The sequence below is a fragment of the Pistacia vera genome, unplaced genomic scaffold (genome assembly GCF_008641045.1).
Source record: "Pistacia vera cultivar Batoury unplaced genomic scaffold, PisVer_v2 Contig557, whole genome shotgun sequence".
In the NCBI taxonomy this organism is placed as follows: domain Eukaryota; kingdom Viridiplantae; phylum Streptophyta; class Magnoliopsida; order Sapindales; family Anacardiaceae; genus Pistacia; species Pistacia vera.
In genome coordinates this window covers 600,300-612,228 of record NW_022196398.1, presented here as the reverse complement: position 1 = coordinate 612,228, position 11,929 = coordinate 600,300, and the positions used below count along the sequence as shown (strand labels likewise).

At 31.6% G+C, this 11,929-nt stretch overlaps 1 long non-coding RNA gene across 1 annotated transcript; it reads left to right on the top strand.

The window, feature by feature from the left end:
* The first annotated feature begins 9,061 nt into the window (after positions 1–9,061).
* LOC116108225 lies at positions 9,062–11,092 on the top strand. The gene is made up of 4 exons (XR_004124607.1): positions 9,062–9,138; positions 9,249–9,323; positions 9,533–9,601; positions 10,952–11,092. It is a non-coding gene; the product is annotated as an uncharacterized LOC116108225 (long non-coding RNA).
* The last annotated feature ends 837 nt before the right edge of the window (positions 11,093–11,929 follow it).

The window sequence follows — 11,929 nt, the reverse complement described above, 5'->3', positions numbered from 1 at the left end:
TCATTCCTCCGAAATCCTTCATCTCACTCCTCCTTATGAACACTATTCTTTTTCTTCTCTCTTTCTAATATGGCAGTAGAACACTTATCAGACCTCTGCCAATCTCTGTTCGACCACAGCCTTTCGCCTCTCGATCTCTTACACTGTCTCCGCTCTGATGATTCCGTCAATCTCGGCCTCAAAAGCTTCCTCGCAATACTCCAACACAGTGTTCGGCCGATCGGAGATGACTCCGATAGGTTAGGTGTTTTTTTTTTTTTCTTTTTACTTCAGTGTGAGCCTAGCAACAATTTCATACGCATTTAATACGAATATCTTAATCGGCGCGATATTTCACCACTCATCATAAAAGAATTTATGATCGAAGTTGGGTTGCTCTAAGGGAAAAACCCAGATTCTCTAAAAAAATCCGTGCCAAGTTTGCAACCACTTCTCCATTCCTACTTGCCAAGCCTTAGTCCCTTAGCCAACTAAAGACCAATAATAACAGAAATATATGTGCTGAGAGACCCAAAACTAAAAGCTTACCTTTTACCGCACAACCTTGATGCCCATCAAAAAATGCATAGCTGAGAGACGTCTGAGTATTTACCTCTTGTTTGTGAACGCCCACACTTTTGGCTTCCTAGAAGTAGAACCCAGGGGTGGCAACATATGCGAATGGTGGGTTCCCTCCCCTTGTACTTGCCCCATATCCACCCCAATAACCCAAACTCAAGAAAGATATTTCATTATGTACCCTTCTTTTAGAATAAAACTCTATTCCTTTTTCTCTACAACCACATCTCAATTAAAGAAAAGAATATTAATTACTCTTAAGATTTAAATCCAACAAATTTGAACAAACTCTTAATTATAAATCTTTAATATAATATTTTAAAATGATAATTTTTTTTGTTATCTTATATACAGTTAAATCTCGAAAAATTAACATCCTTATAATTATGAAAATTTATTAATTAATTGATATATTATTTAATCGAATAAATTATTAAATTATTAATTTAAGGAAGCATTTTTTATTTCCTTTTTCCAAAATATTGAATTTAATTTATGTACATATTGTGTACAATTAATGTGGTATAGAGAATAGCGGTTGGAAATAACATCATTAGCAAATTATCAATTTACCACATTGGTCCCAAGTTGGGACTAACCAAAAATATTATTTAATCAAGGTTATTAATTTATTGAGTGTTAATTTATCGAGATTTAACTATATCCGTTTGATAATCTCTTTGTGTTTCATGACATAGCAAAAGCCACTTTATTACATTAGCATAATAATTAAAGTAAATAATTAATTATTTATCAAAAATTAAAACATTTATTTAGATTTTGTGGATATTCATTATAAAAGAAATACTTAAATTGAATTTAAATTAATATTTATTATCTAATTAATTAATTATACACCCATTATTTTTTTTTTTTTTCCACTAAATAAAATTGGTGCACTCTAGGAGACTGGTGGGGTTAGAGGAAACATTTGCTTAGAAAATTATTAGAAATACTCCTTCAATTTCTAGAGTTATCAGTATGGAGCCTTAGGAATTGGAATTGGTGCTATCCCAGGTGCCAATTTACTGCTAAACTCTCTCTCTCTCTCTGGGAAACAACCTCGATAACTTATCTGGGAACTTGTATGAAAACTCTCGGACTAGTAACACATCTTTGATTTCTAGATTGGGAACCACCCTGCTATGCACCATCTGGGCAAAAATCCATACATCTTTTTTTCTCAGTTGCGTTTTGGCCCTCATATTACTGATCATCACACTAACTGCATTGTTTTAAAAAGCGGACCACTTGTTGACTCGGTCAAGGGTCTGGTTCGCGAGTTGACTGGTCCAGCCGATTGGACCGGTCGATCTGACCGGTATATAGCAGATATATCTTTAAATAATTCAATTAATTGTTATAAGTTTAAAAACCGGTAAATACATCCCTAAAATTTACCTATAAGCCTTTATAAGTTTAAAATAAAGCAAATACACCCTACAGGTTTTATTATTAATTATTTTTTTCTCTCTCCCCATCACTTCCATCTTTCTCCTTTTTTCTCACTCCCTATCACTTTCTTCTTTCTCCTTTTTTCTCTCTCTCTCTCTCTCTCCCCATCACTCCCCGTCACTTTCTTCTTTCTTCTTTCTTCTAACACATTCACGTCTTCACTTTCTTCTTTCTTCTAACACATTCGCGTCTCTCCACTGTAATTTTTCTCTCCTCTTCTCTTTCTTCTTCTCTTCATCTCCTCTTTTCTTTCTTCTAGTCTTCTTCCTTACTCTTTCTCTTGTCTCCTCTTCTCTTTCTTCTTCCTTCTCCTTCCCTTACTTCTTCTTCTTTACATTGTAGATTTTAGAGTAAGTGAAAAAGAGTAGAAGATAAAAATGGAAGATGCAATTTGGTTTTTTTATTCAAATGAAATGGAGAATGAAACAGTGCTGCAAATTGGTTTAGGAGTTAGAAATATTAATTTTTTAGGATTAGATACCCAAAAATAGCAAACCGTTTTAAGCCTCAAACCGGCGGTTTTGTATTGTTCCGCCGGTCCATTTCCAGCCCAAAGCGGGTTTAATGACATTCCCAATTTTTATGATAACCCGGACCAAAGTAAAGGCCGGCTCCCGGTCGAATCGGCCAGTCCTGGTTTTAAAACAAAGACTAATTGATAGCCCTTTCTAAAACTAAACTTATCACAATCATCTAAATTGAATCTCACTCTTCTCTAACGGTACTCATTCTCTACTTCATGTCTCCCTAGAAAATTTATACTCAAAATAATCCTTTTAATCGGGGATATCACAATCATCTAAAAGAATGTATGATAGAAGTGTGTTGATTAAGGAAGTTGAAGGGAAAAAAAAAAAGGTTGATGAATTGACGAAGACTAAGGTCATTAAGTTATCATCTTTATGGGTTGATGACGTTTTAAAAAAGTGTTGTAATGGAGAGATTAGTAATTAAGTTATAATCAATTATAGGTTAACCAGGTTTTGAGACAGTGTTAGTGGAGAGATGGTTAAATAAGTTAATGGTCTAGACTTATTTGAGTAGAGCTTATAGATAATTATAATAAATTTATAAGAAAGAGCCAATGACAAATTAAAGCATTCATTGTCTCGAGCTCAACTTTTTTTTAATTTAAAAAAGTATTGTATATATAGTGAAGTGATTTTAAATGAGTCCTTAACGCAAAATCATTTTATAATCAAAATAATAATTTTAATTTTCTTAAAAAAACTTAATTCATTTATTAATACAAATGTCAAAGTTTTCTTATTACAAGACTTTTAAAATTTTAATTTATATACATATTTAAAAATTTATATCATTCTTACTCAATTAATAAAATATTTACATACTATTAATATTCATCTAAAATTATGTATAAATCAGTATTATTTCAAAAAGATAAATATTTTTGGTTTCACACTTGTAGAGAGCTTACGGGTATACCAGAAAAAACGGGTCATATGTACAAATATATTATATATATAAAAATTGGACCTTTACCCAATCCAATCCATTTTTATGGGTGCGCCGGGTAATACCTTTGGTTATAATTATTCATTCCTCCGAAATCCTTCATCTCACTCCTCCTCATGAACACTATTCTTTTTCTTCTCTCTTTCTAATATGGCAGTAGAACACTTATCAGACCTCTGCCAATCTCTGTTCGACCACAGCCTTTCGCCTCTCGATCTCTTACACTGTCTCCGCTCTGATGATTCCGTCAATCTCGGCCTCAAAAGCTTCCTCGCAATACTCCAACACAGTGTTCGGCCGATCGGAGATGACTCCGATAGGTTAGGGTTTTCAATGTTGGGGCAATGAACAGATTCAGTTTGTTGTTTCCATCACTCACTTGATCACCTTTTCTTCTCGATCTCTTTGGTTAGTTTTTGCTGTTGATTCTTTATTTTGTTTTTGTGTTTTGTTTGCTGTTCGACTTTGGAAATGCTTTAATTTTATGTTTGTGTTTTTGTTTCTCTCTTCGTTTAAATTTTGATGTGGTTTGGGATTTGATTGGCTTATTTTAAAAATATAAGGTCTCTTAACTTAAAGATGGTGACAAATGCACTCATTTCTTTCATGCCCATGCTAATGTGACGTATGCTAGGTCCAAAATGCACAGCTTAGATATGGATGGAGTCACTGTTTTAAATGAGGTTATTATTAGTGAGTATATTGTTGATTTTTATAAGAAGCTTTATAATTCTCCTATTGTATTGGCATGGTTTTCGAAAATGTTCAGCTTGTAGGGAAGAAGGTCAGAGGCAACAACATTGGTCTCAAATTTGACATTACTAAAGCTTTTAATATTTTATGCTGGGATTTTGTTCTTTGTGTTCTAGCAGCCTGTGGGTTTGATCCAATCTTCATCAATTGGGTTAAGGTGTTGTTGCACGCAGCTAAATTATCAATCTCAGTGAATGGTTCTCCTAAAGGTTTATCTGACTTGTAATAAAGGGGTTGGTAAAGGTGATCCTGAATCTCCATTACTCTTTTGTCTTACAAAGGAAGTTCTCAGTAGAGGTCTATCAAAACTTCTAGAAGAGGGACAAATCACTAGTATTTCTTCTCCTGGAGGGTGTACTCCTCTATCCCATGGTTTGTTTACTGATGATATTTTTATCTTCGTTCGAGCTGACTCCAATTTCTTGAGACAATTAATCAAGTTCCCCGATGGGTATGAGCAAACTTCTGCGAGAGGGTGAACATATCTAAGAGCTCTTATTATCTTGACCATAAATTCAATCAGAGGTAGGGTATTATATATAAACGACATCCTAGGTTCAAGAAGGCAAACTACCTTTCACTTATCTAGGTGTTCCTATATTTTATTGCCAACCTAAATTAGACTGCCTCAAGCCAATTGCAGATAGAGTAAAGGCAAAGCTTTCTGAATGGAAAGGAAAGCTCTTAACCCAACTTGTCCATTCCGTTATGCATTCCAGTTGCTCTATAGCCTTAAAATTAAATTTTGCATGTGGCCAAAAGCTGTGCTCAATAATCTCATGAAGCATATTAGGAACTTTATTTGGACAAGAGACTTGGATCCACACAAATTTGTTACAGTGTCTTGGAAGAAGTTTTGAATCATTTTTCAGAGGAAGGTTGATTTTCTTTTGCTAAAGAACTCATCAGAATCAAGTTCTTTGCATTTTTTTTCAATTTCGTTAGTGTTTGGTGAAGAGGAAAAGGAAGGAAAATTTTCCATTTTTGATGACATAATGTCAAGTTGAGAGAAATATTAAAACTGAATTTCTCTGATTTTCTATTAATGAGAATATATTGTTTGTTACAGAGTAGTGTCCTTTATATACAGCTATTAGCAAAGCTTAATCAAGTTCTAACTAATTAGTAACTAACTAACTAAACACAGGTTAATTAGGAGCTGACTTGGCAACATTTGATTTGACTGACAACTTAGGAAAAGATTTTTTTCTTTACAGCTCAACACTATAAAATCTGAAGCTGGTCTGTCAACAGACACAAATAACCTTTATGTGTCAATCTATATCCAATGAATACACAGTTATTAAGTATGATAAGCAAAATTATGCTTTTTATAAGGTCTTATAAAAGGGTAATAGCTGCAGCCAAATCCTCTCAGCATTTTATAATCTGCTGTATATTTTTTTAATTTCTCCCCTTTGTGTGTAATTTTTTAATTCATTTTATATAAGCTACAACACATTGTTTCTGAAGAAGAAAAGCTACAGTAACTAACTAAGCCAAGTCAACATTTTCATTAATCTGACTTGGACTTCTTAATTGACTGAACTAACTTCTTAAAAACAGAAACTTAACGTGGCAAACACATGACCAGCATAACAACTAAGTTTATATGAAAAAGTTTGAATAGATAATTTAGTAGTATGGTATTACTCTTAAATATTGGAATTTTAATATTTGCATGATTAGTTGGTTAAACTACAAAGTAATTCACTGAAGTAAATGTCATTGGTTTACGTCTTTAATCCAAAAGAATACGAGAGGAGCACGATTTGTTGTTAGAGCTGTTGCGGTGAGTATAGGAATAAGCTTTAGCTTTCTATTGGGATGATTGAATCTCTATTTTTTATTAGTTAGTTTATACATTTTGTGGGTCTTTAGATGTATGTTTGATATACTTTGTAATGCAATTGATGTGCTGTTTAACTGTTCCATTACAGAGCTTATGAGTTCTGTCCTAGGGGTGTCAAAAAATGCCAGTAAATCTGAAATAAAAGGTGGTATGTGGATTTTCTTTTTCTTTTCTTTTCTATTTTGTCCAAACTGTTCTATTACACATTTTCTCTATTTTTTTTATTTTTTTTTAACTGTGTATCTGATAGACTTTTATTTTACATTATCCTTATGCTCTTTCAAGTCCATGGTAATAGAGAATTTGTTTTGTGTTTGTGGCAGAATTAACATTAATTTGTTTTCCTTTCATTGTTGCTTTTAAAAGGAAGCAGTTTCATAACATGATGTGTGGGAGAGCTACATGAGGTTTCTTGATAAACATTATGCGTATAGAAAGTCAATGTCGAGCTCAGGAAATAGCATAACTTGAAAAAAATGAGCATTAGGTTATTGTGCTAGAATATGACTTTTCTTTTCTGGTTTGGCAGTGCCAAAATGGTTGGGTTGATGGCTGATAATGGTAATGAGTCATTTGTGATTCTCAATTTTACCTTTTATTTGAGAATTATGAGGTAAAATTAAGTTGAATTGAAGATTAAAAAACTGGTCTGAAACAGAGTACTGAAACCTGTTCTAATAGTTTGTGGATATGATACTTGGTCCACTTTTTACATTTAATTTCCTGAAGTTCTGATTAAGGAACAACCAAAAGTAGTANTTTTATATTAGATGTAATGTTTTTCTGTATTAAATCTAATGTTTATTTGATTAAATAAAGGCTTAATTTTATTAAAATAGTATAATTTTCAAAGTAATTATTATTTAATAAAAATATCATTCCCAATATTTAATTAATATATACAAAAATAATGAATGAAATAGATTAATTGTTGATTATTACAATAAAAGAAAGAGAATATTCTAAAGAATATTCATTTTAGTGTAATATTTGGTGTAGTGAGTTGGAGATGCAATAGTGTTTCACACAAAAAATCACACCAATTTGGTGTGAAACTTGCACCAATACCAATTTGGTGCAATGGGTTGGAGATGGTTTTAAGCAAGCACCACTAGTTTTGAAAATAGGACCCTAACTCTCATTCCGTTAAAGGGTAAATGATAGGTCTTATTTTCAAAACTAGGACTGAGACAAGTATAATTGATATATCTCTTTGAAAAAAAGGTAAATTTGACCTTTCAACTTCTAAAAAGAACCATAATTTTTTTTTTTTTTTTTTTATATTTCTCCCTTCATTTTCATACATGTGACCACGTTAACGGCCAAATTTTACTACTCCGGTGATGGCCATGGCCACACGACAACTTCCATTGTTTTCTTTTTTTAATTTTTTGTCCTATCTTTGAATTGTTAAACCACAGTTGTCTTGTTAAAGCAACTTCCATTTATAAGTGAAAATATTACATGAAATTGGTTTGGCGAAGATACATGGTGATGATGATATATGGTGGTTTTGCATGTGACTTTGTCAATGGTATATGGCGGATTTTGTGGTGGGTTTGGATATGGAAGGAGAATGAAAGACGTTGAATTTAATAATTTTAATTGGATTTTAAGATTATTGGGTAAAAGGGAATATTTTTAAAGCTTTTTTAGGTAAAAATAAAATTTGATAAATTTTGTGAAAATTTGATGACATTTAAAAGATTTGGGATAATATTTAGATTCTTAGTTTTAGTTTAAAGGGTAAAAATGTCTTTTAGTAGTTGAACAAAAATTTATTTCAAAAACCAATGGGTGCTTAGATAATTATTTATTTCAAAAACCAATGGGTGCTTAGATAATTATATGAAACCCATGGGGGTTAAGAAAAATTTTCCCTTTTTATTGAAAATTAGAGGAAGAAAAATTGTTGACCATTCAATTTATTCCATTAATTATTTGATTGAAATTGTCATGACAAAAATTATAAAAGTTGATGTGTGAATAATGTGATAGTCTTTAGCTGAGCTTTCAAATTTATGGTAAACGAAAAGAACAAAAAATGTTGGCCCATCAATTGATTGAGATTGTTAAGACTAAAATAGTAATTGCCTTGTGATTTTAAATATCAATTGATATATAAATAAATATAATGGATTATCAAAATTCTCTTATGATATATAAGTTTAATGTTTAATGTCAAGTAATTAATGCCCTGCATGTGTGTGAGTGAGTGCATATATATTTGTAATAAATTGATTTAAATCAATAATTATTGCCATATCATCATCATTGATAATTTTTTTACATAAAATTTTTAAAAGCCTAATAATTTCTATTAATGTTTTGGCAAATTAGTTAGGAAAAACAAAACTAAAATTATTGGCCATTCCATTTATTCCGCCGCTTGATTGATGTTGTCATGACTAAAAAAAAAAAAAAAAAAAAGTTTACCCCTTAATAAAAAAATTTTAAAAAAACTTTGGCTTTGTTTGGTTCACAATTTTGTGTTTTTGAGAAAAGTTTTTTGAAAAAAGTTAAAAAAAAGTTGAATTGGGCGGGTATTACGATNAAAAATTCAAATTTATATTGGTATATAGAAACTTCACCTTGATATTAGAGGATTTTCCTTGTAGATATTATTAATCATTTTCTTGAGATATATTTTTTAAAATGTTGAATGAATTTATGATATTTGAATTGGGTTCATTTTCCTAAATTCTCTTCCAAGTAATTAAAATTTCAAGTTTGATGGCATATAATAATTTACAATTTTTATATATAATGACATGATTGATATATATATAGTGACAAATCTGAAGATAATATATGCTCATATCATAGATAAAATTCTAAATGTTCATGATAGAGTGCCCAAATATTTTAATTAAAGATAATGTTTTCTTAAAATCAATTTCCTTTTTGTAAAATTTTCCATCAATCTTGCTTTTAATTAACTCTAAATCTCTTTTTATTGTTTGGTACAGGTTTAGCAAATTTGACAAACCTAAAAGTATTAAATCTTCATGGGAATGAAATCCACAATTCTCTATCAAGCCTAGGTATGCAATATATATTAAATTTTTGAAACACTCTTTGCAATATGATAACGTATGAATAAAAAAAAAAATTAATTTTTCAATTTAAAATCTAATTGTTTCTGTTGGCGCAGGATTAAAAATGTTGAGAAACTTGGAAAAGTTGGATTTGAGTGATATTGGAATGAGCGGCTCTCTAACATTGCTAGGTAACAATAACTACAACCATCAAAATATCAAGTTACAATCATCTTCTCAAATTGCTTCAGTAATTATATTTAAATATTACCTTAATTTTTTACTATCTGTGCTCAATTGATATTTGAGAGATGTAGTTAATCTTACTTTTTTATGTAATTTAATTCTATTTGCTTAATTTTTAAATTATATTTCTTCTTTTTCCTTGGTGCAGGTTTAGCAAATTTGACAAACTTGAAAAGGTTGGATCTAAGTCGAAATCAAATCAACACTTCTCTAGCAAGTTTAGGTATGTAGCATTTAAAAATTTGCAAAAAGTTGCGTTTTATGCTATAATTAGAAGGCATTACATTCACATAACTTCTATTTAAAAGATTTTATAAGGCAGTTTAGTGGTATGGTAATACTATACAAAGATTGAATAAAAGAGAGCAGGGAATATTTCTTCACTGTCCTAATAATAATAATAAAAGAGAGTAGGATATATTACCAATTAAAGAGATCTGCCGCCGCCTCCCTGGTGACAATCCCTAGCCGGATGACTACTCTGTTCACACTTCACAGTTGTAACAAGCCCCTTCGCTGCCGCCCCTTCCTCTTCAGCCTCCATACCCACCGCCGTCACCATAACCTCCACCACTGTCCAGTTTGCACCAAGCCTAGAATAGCACCAAGCCAAGTGCAATTCCGACAATCAATGTACCCTTAAACCATAACGAAAACAAACAAAAATCTTCAAACTAAACATTATATTAATGCAACACAAGCAACCAGTGCGCCCCAAACAACCATCAAATTTACCTTGAAAATGAACAAATCCATGAAAACATTAAACTAATAGTGAGAGAGGCAAAAACAAGAATGAAGAGAAAGAAGAAAATAAATTCTGATAGAGTTCGTAGTGGTTTTGAAAGATGAAGAAGGTAGGGCGCTAGGGTTGTTGGACGTTGTTAGATTTTGGGGATGAGGGAAGGTGCGCAGCAGGTGTGAATTATGAAAGAATATTGGGAGTGGAGGATTTTGTAGCGGTGGGGTGTGGGAGAAGGATAAAAGGGGCCGAGGCAATTTTTTTTTATATTTTTTTTAAATTTGATTTTTTTTCTTCTAAATTATTAAAAACTGGTTATTTATTAATTTATACATTTTTTATTATTTTATTTTTATAAAACTTAACTTTTCTTTTATTTAATAACCTGATTTTTAATAAAAATATAATTTTTAATAGAAATTGAAGATAGGAGTTTAAGTGACTAATTTCCAAGTTAATGAAGGTAATTACAATCTATTTGTATTTTAGGGCTGTAAGTAATACTAACTTTATAATAAAATTTATGCAGACTAGATTGACAAAAATGTCTTTTAACCATTAAAACTAATGTAAGAATTTTAATAATGGGTGGGAAAATGTAGATTCGCCAAACTTTGGGGTGAGATAATGTCATTCAGCCTATTAAAATATTTGAAAAACTTAGAGAAGTAAGAAGTTAGATCAAGTGCATATATAAAAATGAGTGAGTTAATAAAATAGATGACATTACAATCACATAACAAACATATCAATAGGTAGTTTAGTAATTGGCCCAAGGCCTATCAAATAAGTAGTAAGAGTTATATTTTACTTTCTCTCTTCTTCATGCAGGTTTAAAATATTTGAAAAACTTGGAAGAGTTGAATATGATGGACAATGGATTCAGCGAAGCTCCTAATTCACTAGGTAACCAATATTTGTCAAAGTTACAATCATTTGGTGTTTTCTACCTGCTTTTCAAATTCGATTTCTTCTCTTNGGACAAAGGCATCTAAATGTACTTCCCTTGGTGGGCAAGGGCAAGTTGTCTCATCAGCAAGGACTCCTTCAGGTGGCTTCCAGCAGGTAATGACCGGCTCTTCATGTAATGGGACTGGGGAAGTGTTTACTCCGTACAACACATGTTCTAGGGATGGACGTGTGAGGAGAACAAAACGGATCAGTCTGAAAGTTCTAGCTGGTGTGGACACTAGTAGCCATTTAAGGGGCCACCTGCAAAGTTTCATACATAGATGCAATTCTGGGGACTACAATCAAGGTCCGGACGGTGGATGGCATGGTTGATTTGAAGATCCCAGCTGGAACGCAGCCGAACACAACACTTGTAATGGTAAGGAAAAGGGTACCAGTACTAAATAAAAGCAACATGAGAGGAGATCAGTTGGTACGGGTGCAAGTTGAAATCCCAAAAAGATTATTGAGGAGCTTGCAGATCTAAGCAAGGGAAAGACAGCGAGCAGGAGAGAGTTGCATGTGCATTTTTGTATTTTGAATTTTAATTTTCTTATCCTGGAAATCATATTCCTGGAAACCATCTTTTCTTTTGAGAAAATTAAATTCCTTGGGTATTGCTGATCATAAACATTCATTCATAGAACTTCCTATCACTACCAAAGACATCAAGGTCGTAATTTAGGTTAATGTTTCTGTATTATTATTCGCAAATATATTTTGAAGAATGGCAAAAATGTTTTCAAACAATTCCAAATATTTCATTTTTTTTTTTTTTTTTTGGAAGTTAAAAATATTTTTAAAATTATAAAATCTGATTTAATTAAATAAATAAAAAGTATAAGAATATATTTTTTT